Source organism: Peromyscus californicus, unplaced genomic scaffold (assembly GCF_007827085.1).
Source record: "Peromyscus californicus insignis strain IS unplaced genomic scaffold, ASM782708v3 Scaffold_4__1_contigs__length_199733344, whole genome shotgun sequence".
In the NCBI taxonomy this organism is placed as follows: Eukaryota; Metazoa; Chordata; class Mammalia; order Rodentia; family Cricetidae; genus Peromyscus; species Peromyscus californicus.
In genome coordinates, this window is record NW_026294562.1 from 50,857,277 (window position 1) to 50,868,647 (window position 11,371).

The 11,371-nt window shown below is 41.7% G+C and overlaps 1 long non-coding RNA gene across 1 annotated transcript; it reads left to right on the forward strand.

The window, feature by feature from the left end:
• The first annotated feature begins 1,290 nt into the window (after positions 1-1,290).
• LOC128125513 (uncharacterized) lies at positions 1,291-4,625 on the forward strand. The gene is made up of 3 exons (XR_008223177.1): positions 1,291-1,486; positions 3,958-4,052; positions 4,190-4,625. It is a non-coding gene; the product is annotated as an uncharacterized LOC128125513 (long non-coding RNA).
• The last annotated feature ends 6,746 nt before the right edge of the window (positions 4,626-11,371 follow it).

Genomic DNA, 11,371 nt, shown 5'->3' on the forward strand with positions numbered 1-11,371 from the left:
ATTTTGGTATTATAACATTAACTGTCTTACAGGGAAGGGCAAGTGATGAGGACACTAAGAAAGGCAACTATTCAGTTGCTTGACTTTTAAAATGTCTAGTAAGTGCATATGGTGGCTATTTAAGAACTTATATGTGTACTCTGCACAGTATTTGTCTATTAGAGTCCTGGGAAAATTACAAGACAACCTGAACCCATAAATTGCTTCCTGTCATCTTCTGACGTTTTAACTTAAATATGTGACTTAACTGATACCATTCCATCTTCCTGTACTTAAGTGGAAAATTTTGTTTTTACCACAGATTTATACCAAGACTGAGATATTTTGTTAAAATATACACAGATATGTATTTGTTTCCTATTGCTTATATTTCAGGCTTTTGATAACCTAGCCTGCCATTTGGACAGTCTTGCCATTTGGAACCTTGGTCTTATGATTATTGGTCTTGATTAAATAGTTAATTTATTATTGTATATATGCTTGTACATCAGAATAACTGTAATAACTAGCACTATTCAACAAATTTATTTTTTAATTCAACAAATTTATTAAAGGTCTAAAATTTTTATTTTTGTCAATGTTATAGATTTATCCTTCTAAGTCAAAGTTTCTAAATTTTGCTTTAAAAGTAGAAGCTGGAGCTGGAAAGATGGCTCAGTGGTTAAGAGCACTAGCTGACCTTCCAGAGGGGTTTGATTCCCAGCATCCACATGGCAACTCACAATAGCCTGTAACTCCAGTTCCAGGAGGACCCAATGCCTTCTTCTAACCTCCAAGAGCACTGCATGCACGTGGTGCACAGACATACAGTCAGCAAATGCTTGTACACACACACACACAAAGAAATAAATAATGTTTATTCATGCAGTTTCTGTGTTGCACCCATGTGTATACATGTACACTTTATCTACTTTGTATGCATGGGGGAATATTTGCCATGGCGCATGTGTGAATGTCAAAAGACCATTTTTGAGAGTCAGTTATGTCCTTCAATCATGCAGACCCCAGGGATCAAATCCAAGTTGTCAGACCTAGCGGGGAGTAGTTTTACCCACTAAGTCAGCTCAGGAAAGGCTGAAAATTTCATGAGTAAACAAAACCAATGAAGCAAGTAGCTTTGAGCTGATATAAACAGGAAAGAATGAAACCAAACCACAGCTATTTCCTTTAAATGCTTCGGTTAGAGAAAAACAAAACTGAACCTCAGAGCCAAAAAGAAATTGGAGACGAGCCAAAAACGTCAGTCCTCCACATGCAACCAACCGAGCAAGCAGTTTCACTTTGCCTTCACGTTATTTATAGATATAAAGACTTCCCTTGGTCTGGTATCATCAGCACTTTCTACTTCTTTTAGTTTGGTGTTCTACAATTCAGGAATTGATTCTACTCAGTTAAACTTCTTCAAAATCTTGCTTTATCCTAAATTCTTCAGAACGTGAAAGAGCCAAGCAGGAGATCAGTGGGTGCCAACTTCAGGATGTTTTCTGTAAGTCTCTTGATTTACAAGGGGAAGTCTCAGTGGGATGGCTGCCCTTGGGAGGGATTCAGTCCAGTTTGCTGGTCTTAGGAAGAGAGAATGCATGCATATGATTTCAAAACTTGTATGAAAATGCAGCTACTGTGCAGAGGTGAAAGTGCCTTGGGAGACAATGATGTTTTTGCAGAGTGGCTATCTCCCTGTGTCCATAGAGCTGGATTCTGGTCTGGGGTATAGGAAGGGGAGACACTGATGGCTCAAGGCGGGCAGGGGGCGGGGGGCTGGGTCTTGCTGTAGAAGCTGTCCCTGTCGTTGAACTCTCCGTGTCCCCTGCAATTGCAATCCTTCCACACATGCAGCCAACCACAGCCTCTTCCTCGCCCATCCTGGTCCCTCTTCTGTGTCGCTGCTCCCCACACTTCCTGAAGCTTGCCCCGCCACACAGAAACACACTCACACACCACAATCCTCTCCACACATGTAAGAACACCACACACACACACACACACACACACACACACACACACACACACACAATTTTAAAACAGATTCAGATGAGAACTCTGGAGACTTGAGAGAAATTTACCAACATTAGAAAGCAAAGAAAACAATGCAGGAAGGCAACCTGAAGCTCTTGGTAGCTGCTGAGACAAAGGGTGTGGAAAAAGAGAAAGGGACATGGTACACTTGATAAAGTACACTAGAAACACACCTGGACAACAGAAGCAGGTACCTGGGGCCTCCGGTCTTTACATTTACACTCATGTACAGATTTGACCTCCTCTCAAGTGACATCATAGTTTTAGAGTACAAGCCTGGGCCCAGGTAGTCCTAACAAGTTAAGCTGGACTACTGTCTTCAAGATGTCAATTAAAGAGACCATTGTGAAATGAAGAGAAAGATTTCTTCAACATGGCTACACTGAGTAGAAGAACAAATAAAGAGATCCAGCAGCTGCTGCCACCACCACCAAGTCCGTCTTTCAGTTTCACTGGAGATTTATATTTAAATAGAGTATCTCTCTTTGGAATAGCTTCACTCCTTCCAGGCAGATGCCTTGGGCACATAAGTGACACTCCAGCTTTTCAGGCCAACCAAAGAGGAAATGAATAATCTTTGTTTTGTTTTGTTTTGTTTTGAACTTGTAGTAGCCTAAAAGTTTCACTGTGTAGCCTAGAATTGTGTAGAATTGTGTTTGGGACAGACTAATCATTACTCATTGCAGTCCATTTACCTTTCAGTTTTGTTAGCTTTCAGCCAGGAGGGAATAACTGAACAGCATTGATTACTATCAGTTTACCTTACAGCTTTGTTAACCTCTGCCATTAATTCATCTTTACCTTGCGTTAGTAACAAACAGCCTTCAGCTCTTTAGTACTTACTGAGATCCAGTTCAGGCGTATTTCTAATCTAGCCATGGAAGCCCAGTGCTTGAATATGCCTCATAAACAACTTGGAGAGCTTTCATTATTGCACTTGAAATCTGCTCTCTCTCATTTTCTTCTAGTTCTCTATCTAGCAGGGTATTGCCGGTGACTGGTCATGCCATTTGTCTCCAAGGAAACTGACATATCATCAGTGGTTCCTGTGGCTTCAAAGAGTGTTTCCCTTGCCTTCCTGCCTGCCTAGAATCAGAGCCACACCCCTGGCTCCCTCCTCTTCTGAGTTAGTTCAATTTAGGAATCACTTCATTGGATATTTTTCACCAGCCAAAGAGAAGCCTCACTTCTTCCTGCTCTCCCCATCAAAATGTCACTGTCCTAGGGAAGCAGATGGTCTCAGAACCTGGCTTTATCTGGAGGCTCAGAGCAACAGTAGAGGTTTACATCAGGACCAGAAAACCACACATCACTGAAGATGTGGCACTTAACTGTAGTTGGAAGTCTCCCCTCCCCCAGGACACTTTTTCTGCAGGCCTTTTTCCCTCATGATGCTCATACCTCCTTTTCCCTATATCTCACTTTTCTCTGTTCTTTTTTTAAATATTCATTTATTATTATGTATACAGTGTTCTGCCTGCATGTATGTCTGCCCACCAGAAGAAGGCACCAGATCTCATTACAGATGGTTGTGAGACACCACATAGTTTCTGGGAATTGAATTCAGGACCTCTGGAAGGGCAGCCAGTGCTCTTAACCTCTGAGCCACCTCTCACAGCACAAATACTATTCACTTCCTACACAGAGCACTTTCACTGTCTCACTGACGGCAGACTACACCTCTCCACCTGATCAAACTACCAAACTATGTGCCTGAGCAGTGGCTCCTCTTCCTTAGAACACCACTGATACTGAGAGGTAAAATAAAAAAAAAAAAAACTCTTTTCCACCCACACTGGATCCTCTTAAAGACTCAGACATTTTCCCCAATGCAACTGAGAAATAATGGAAGACTTCCCAAAGCCATAGAGACAGATTCAAAATTAAATTTGTTGGTGTCCAAACTTGCTTTCATGTCTTCTCTGTTCATTCTGCTTCCAGGGCACAGGAATACTTGGGGGTGGACTGACATATATCTTCGTAGCTGCTATTTGCTTTCTGTTCAAGTCCCTGGCCAGGACTGGTGATACCCATTGGTGAGTGTAGTTTAAAGGGGGGTCTTTCTGTTTCTCTACTCTGTACAGAAGCAGGTAGAGTCACACGGTGTCTAATCCCTCTGAGCATAACCTTCCTCCTGTCACTCAATGTTCCTTCTGGTGTCTGTGTTTTCCAGGGAAACAGGTCCTGCCCATGCCTCACAAGGAGCCCAGAAGACATATGGAAGACATTCAAAGAAAAATTAAGTAAAAACTACCGCATAATCAAGCAAGTCTAAAGATTCTAGAAGCATCTCTCACTGGAACCCAGAGCAGTCCTCCTCCTTCTGGGCTTTCCTAGCCCAGGATCTGCCTTCCTTACAAATGAGGAAATAACTTACCCACTGCCTGCACCTTGGATCTTGTAATATGATTCACTTTGATAAATCACTTGACCAAATAAATAGGAATTTAATATGTATTTTAACCAACAGGTCTTCCCAAGGCATTTATTTTTTTCCCCAAGACATTTATAAATTGGTGGTGTGGAGCCTATAAATTAGCCTTAGTGTACACATAAACATGTATATATGAGATTTTGTGGGTTGGAAGAATAAATATCTAGAAATGTGATCTGTAATCACTTATTTACTTAATAAGTATTTATTGAAAGCTTATTTCATATGTTAAAAGCTCTTTTCATGTCAGGAGTTGGGTAAGTATTGTGAAGAAGATGACATTGGGGGTGGCTTGGGAAAGAGGGCTGGGGGTGGGAGGAGGGAGGAGAAGGTTCTGTGGATAGCATGAGGAGTGAGTAGAAAATTTCTTAATAAAGAAAATATAAAATAAAGAAGATGACATTGTCCTAGATCTCAAGGGATATGGGGCTCTGCAAAGGGGACATGACATGTTTAGTCAGCTGTCATCACTATAACAAAGTACATGACATAGCCTAGCCTAGTTATGAGGAAGAGAAATCTACTTCACTCACAATTTGGAGATTCAAAAGCATGGCACCGCAATCTACTCAGCTCTAGGGAAGACATTTCAGCAAGTGGAAGACAGTCGTGGTGGAAGCTCTCATTCAGGTGCACCCCAACTTGTCAGTCCAGGAGCAGAGGAGGGCCGGCGGGACCAGACTAGCTCTTTTCACAACTACCTTTAAGTGTTAGAGCTTTGAAGGGAAAGGCTTCCCCAATGGACGTGTTACAGCTCTGAGTGGGAAGGTTTCTCCAATGGAAGTGTTACAACCCTAAAGGGAAAGGTATTCTGGAAGTCAGCAGCCAAGGAATACAATGCCACACAACAATAAGTCATGCCACACAACAAACCTCACACAAGAGATTTGGGAGAGACACAAAAGGGTGGCTGCTTCTGCTCAGGGGAGAAGTAGCAAAGAACCAAGCAAGAGGCAGGCTTTGAAATGGGTGTCTTGGGGAGCAGAGCTGTCCAGGGTGGCCTAGGAATAGAGGGATTTTGTGGCTTGATTTTAGGGCAGACTCAGGGATTGGTGGGATTTTGTGGCCTGATCTTGAGCTTTTTTTTCCCTGTAGGGCAAGGCCTGGCCACTCTCCCACCTCAGGGGCTGGAAACCACTGCTATGGCCATTAGAGAAGTCTAAGGGGGTGGGGCATAGCTGTTTTCACCTCGAGGGATTAATAGTACCCTCTTGTACAACTACCGAAGGAGTCACACAAAGAATACCTAATGCCATAAAGGACCTAAAGACCTTCCACCAAGCCATTAGACCCAAAGATTCCACACCTTCCTCCAGGACAGGGCTACAAGACTAAAGTTTGAGGGAAAATCTAGCACATGCATTTTTACAGATAGTTTTATTACACAGCAGCTGCACCCATTGATTTTTCCCTGGCTCCTTTCTTAATACAACAACAGAGTCCAACACCAGGCATTCTCTTTCATTTCTGTTAGGTGATAAAAATACCTGACAAAAACTACTTAGATCTCCCTATCTCTATTAGTCTACAAGATAATACTCCACAGACATGCCCAGAGGCCAGTCTCCCAGGAGATTCCAGATCTCATCAAGCTTGCAACTGAGACAAACAATCACACTATCTTATCACCACCTGATAGAAAATTGTTTATCAAATCTTCTGTTACATAGTTTAAGATGACATTTCATAATAAGCCAGATTTTTTAATTAATTATTTTTGAGATTATAATATAATTATATCACTGTCCCCTTCTCTTTCCTACCTCCAAACCTTCCCATATATCCCTCCTTGCTCTCTTTCAAACGCCTCTTTTGGAGGAAGAGAACTGAGCAGAAGCGTACATCACTCTATGCTTCCTGATGGTGGATGTGATGTGACCAGCCACCTCAAGCTCCTGCTGCCTTGACATCCCTGCCATAATGGACTGTACCCTGGAACTTTAATCCAGAATAATCCCTTGTCCTTTGGGGGAAAAAAAACTACTTAGGGAGAGAAATGTTATTTTAGCCCCCAGGCTACAGTCCATCACTGCAGAGAAATCAAGGCAGCAGGAACTTGATGCAGCTGATCACAGAACATCCACAGTAATCAAGAGCAGAGAGAAACTATTGCACCATGCTCACGCCTTTGTGTAGCTTAAGTTTTCCTGCCTGGCCCACAGTCAGGACAAATCTCTCTCACCTGCCAGTCCCACAGCCTTTCAAACCCAACCAAGTAAACACAGAGGCTTATTTTGCTTACAAACTGTATGGCCGTGGCAGGCTTCTTACTAGCTGTTCTTACAGCTTAAATTAACCCATTTCTATTAATGTATACCTTGGCACGTGGCTCGTGGCTTACCGGTATCTTCACATGCTGTTTCTCATCGTGGCAGCTGGCAGTGTCTCTCTGACTCAGCCTTCCACTTCCCAGCTTTATTCTCCTCCTTGTCCCGCCTACACTTCCTGCCTAGCCAATGGCCAATCAGTGTTTTATTTAATGACTAATCAGCAACACATTTGCCATACAGAACATCCCACAGCACCTTTGTTTGCTTGTTTGTTTTCAGCACAGTTTCTTCACTTTTGTACAATTCAGGAACTACTGCCTAGGGAATGCTACTGCCCACAGTGTCTGGGTCTTCTCATGTCAATTAACTAGTTGAGACAATTATCCACAGACTTGGCCCACAAGCTACCCAATGAAGACAACTCTTCACTGAAATTCTCCTCTCAGGTGATTCTAGGTTGTGTCAAGTTGACATTTTTAAAGCTAAAATCACAGCAGGACAGAGACTATACCACCCAAAAAAGCCTAGAATGTTTATTATTGGACTGTTTCCAGAAAAACTCCCCTAACATAGAAGATCAATGCCAACAATGTTGATGGTAACATCCCTATCCTTCTATACCAGGGTCATGTTGCTCCAATTTCACTCATTCTCATTGCAAAGGGGAGGGCTATGATCCACACCTGCCCCAATCCCTGCTCTTCCCCTGATGATCATGCAGAGGTTTCCTCCTAGAGACATTAAGACATACAGTCATGGTACAGGGATGCCACAAGAATGATGATGCTCAGAAGGCTTCTGTTGAATGTTTGGACTAAGTGATGGCAAGGGAAAACACAGGAAAAGTTGAGGCATGGTTCAACTCATGAGGTAAGAGCTCTGAGATAGTAGGTACGTCAAGCTCTATAGAAAGACCTGAGGAAGGCATTGAGCACAATGTCAAGGTGAGAGTCATTTACTTAGGTAGTGTTGCTAAAATTCTTTCCCATTGATGAAGAGACAAATTTAAAATTAAGAGCACTTACTGCTCTTGAAGAGGACCCTGGTTCAATTGCCAGCATCCACACAGCTCACAACCATCTGTAACTCCTCCATAGGCTCCTGCCTGCATGTGGTGTATGTATACATATACATGTATACACACACACACACACACACACACACACACTTCTCAGATAAAATAAACTCTTTTTTTTTTAAATAAAATTCCTTCCCCGGCAGAAATGTAAACAATGTCTACCTCCCCTTCTAATGTCCTTATGATAAACTAAGGTAAAATTCCATGAATGCCCATTCTGGGTAACTAATGAGTTTACTGGGCTTACTAACAGAAAATGAGTAAGGGATTACTAACAGGACAATGTGTAGCTTTAAAGCAGCCACAATGGAAGGTCTGCACCAGGATAGATGCTGATTCCCCCATGGTCTCATACATCTGCTTTCTAGCCATTCCCAGCCTATATACTCTAGCCTCTCCCCAAGGCCAAAGGCAATAAGGGTATATTTGCATACAAGTTATTCAGAAGTAGTGGCTGGATACTCAGGTAAGGATCCTATGACCCTCCCCGTTCATTCTTCTAAGAAGGAAGTTCTACAGTCAACAAGTCCAACTGCAATGATCTTTTGTGAGCAGGCCCAGATGAACCCCTGAAGATGATGTGTAGTGGATAGCTGTTCTGTCTATGACCTTGAAGCACCACCCCTAGAGATGCAGCAGGTAACTGCTCTACCTGCCTATGACCTTGAAGTCCATGCCCCTGGGGTGTGGCCTCTTGGTAACCCTTAAGACCTGAGATGCACATAGGCAATCTCCTCCTCGCTCTCTTAGTGGGATTTGGATGTGGGACTGACTCAGGTGGCTGGAAGAGCGTGAGATTTTGCCCCAGCATTTCAGAACCTGAGACAATTATGTTCTGTACAGTGAGTTTTTCACCCCTAATAAATTCCTTTGCCCTTTAAGCAGACTCTATGGATTTCTCACTTTATCTGGTAATTTATAATTTACCATTATATGGATGATATCTTATTAACTGATCCGAAATCAGATACTTTAGAAAGCATGTTTGAAGAAGTAAAGAAAGTTTTGCCTCTCTGGGGATTATAAATTGCTCCTGATATACTTAGGATATATAAGATAGATCTACAAAACATTAGACTCCAAAAGGTACAACTCAGGAGAGATCAATTGCAGACTCTTAATGATTTTCAAAAAGTGTTAGGAAGCATTTCCAACTTACAGACTATCTTTGGAATACCTGAAGATGGACTAGTAAATTTGGCCAATACCCTAAAAGGGGACAAGGACGTAAATAGTCCAAGAGAATTATCAACTGAAGCTGAGAAGGAATTGGCTCGAATAAAAAAGAAAATACAAGAGGCACATGTGGATCATGTGAATCCAGAACTTAACTACATTCTGGTCATTTTACCCTCCAGACACTCCCCTACAGGGATTTTGATGCAGAGGGAAGATATTATATTAGAATGGATATTTCTACCATGTACACCAAGTAAGAAATTAAAGACATATGTGGAAAAGATCTCTGATTTGATTCTAATAGGAAAATAAAGACTTCATCAATTGACAGGAATGGACCCAGCAGAAATTGTAGTACCTTTAACTAATGAGGAAATCTCCTCTTTATGGAAAGATAATGAATATTGGCAAAGAGCCTACAGTAACTTTTTGGGAGAGATTAACAATTGTTATCCCAAAAGCAAGAAAATAAAATTCATAAAAAGAACTGAATGGGTCGTTCCTCACATTGTACGGCAAATAACAATCTCTGGAGTCCCCACATTCTAATCTGATGCAAATAAATCAGTAAAGGCAGGATATAAATCAGGAGATTTAAATAAAATGGTTCAAAGCCCCTACAGTTCTGTACAAAAGGCAGAACTGTATGCCATTCTTATGGTACTAATGGACTTCACGGAACCTCTCTATATAGTTACTGACTCTCAATATTCAGAGAGAGTTGTTTTACATATCAAAACTGCTGAATTTATTCCTGATAATACAGAATTAACTTCACTATTTATACAATTACAGAAAATCATCAGAAATCGGGAACATCATATATATATAACATATCAGATCCCATATGGGTCTGCCAGGTCCTCTAGCACAATCTAATGATGAGATTGACTGGTTATTAACAGGTATTGTGCTAGAAGCCTCAGAATTTCATAAGAAACACAATGTAAATAGCAAAGATTTAAAAAGGGACTTTTCCATAACTTGGCAACAAGCCAAGAAAATTGTAAAAAAAAAAGTCCTACTTGTTCTTTCTATAACCAAATTCCATTCCCTGCAAGAAGCTATCCTAAAGGTATACAAAGAAATGAAATTTGGCAGATGGGTGTGTTTCATTTTGCAGAATTTGGAAGATTAAAATATGTGCACCACTTTCATTGCTTTCCCCTCCCTCCCTGTTCCAGCTCAACCATCCCGTTCCCTTATGTATGGGGATAGAGAGAAACCCGGTGCTAGGGAAGTTGCCAGGAATCCCCAAGGATGACCCCAGCCTGGACTACTAGAAATAGTGGAGAGGTTGTCCGAACTGAACTGGCTTGACCCAGTGATCAGATCGGTGAATATCCTAACTGTCATCACAGAGCTTTTCTCCAATGACTGATGGAAGCAGATTCAGAGATCCACAGCCAATCACTAGACAGAGTTCCAGGAGTCCAGTCAAAGAGAAAGAAGAAGGATTCTATAAGCAAGTGCATCAGGATCATGATGGAGAAACATGCAGGAATGACCAAACCAAACTAGAGGGAACTCATGAAAGTTGGATCAATGGCTGTGGAGCCTGTATGGGACTGGACTAGGCCCTCTGCGTGGCAAGACAGTTATGTAGCTTGATCTGCTTAGGAGGCCCCCTGGCAGTAGGATCAGAATCCATCTCTAGTGCATGAGAAAGCTTTGTGGAGCCCACTACCTATGATGGAACACCTCGTGAAGCCTTGAGGCAGGGGGAAGGGCTTGGACTTGCCTCTACTGGATGTGCCTCCCCATGGGAGGCCTTGCCTTCTTGTGAGTGGGAGTGAGGGTGGGTTAGGAGGGAGAGGCTGGAGGGGCAGGAGGAGAGAAGAGGGGGATCTTTGATTGGTGTGTAAAATGAATGAAAAATTTTTCTTAATAAAAAAATATGTACACCATACCATTGACAACTATTCAGGATTTCAATGGGCAACTCATGAGTTCTGAAAAGGCTGATTCTGTAATTACACACCTATTAGAAATTATGGCCACCATAGGAATACCTGTACAAATTAAGACTGACAATGCTCCAGCATATGTCTCAAATAAAATGAGACAGTTTGTTGCTTGTTACACTATAAAGCATATTATAGGTATACCACACAATCCCACAGGCCAAGCAGTCATAGAAAGATCTGCTCAAACTTTAAAGGATATGCTAAATAAACAAAAAGAGGTAACAATGACCCCTAGAAATAGATTACATAATGCTTTATTAACATTGAATTTTCTCAATGCTAATGAGAAAGGAATAACAGCTATGGAAAGACAATGAACAAGAGAAAAAAACTCCTGAGGTAAACCAACCAGTTCACTTCAAAGATGTATTGATTTTGGAATGGAAACCAGGATATGTCATATGTTGGGAAAGAAGTTTTGCTTTTG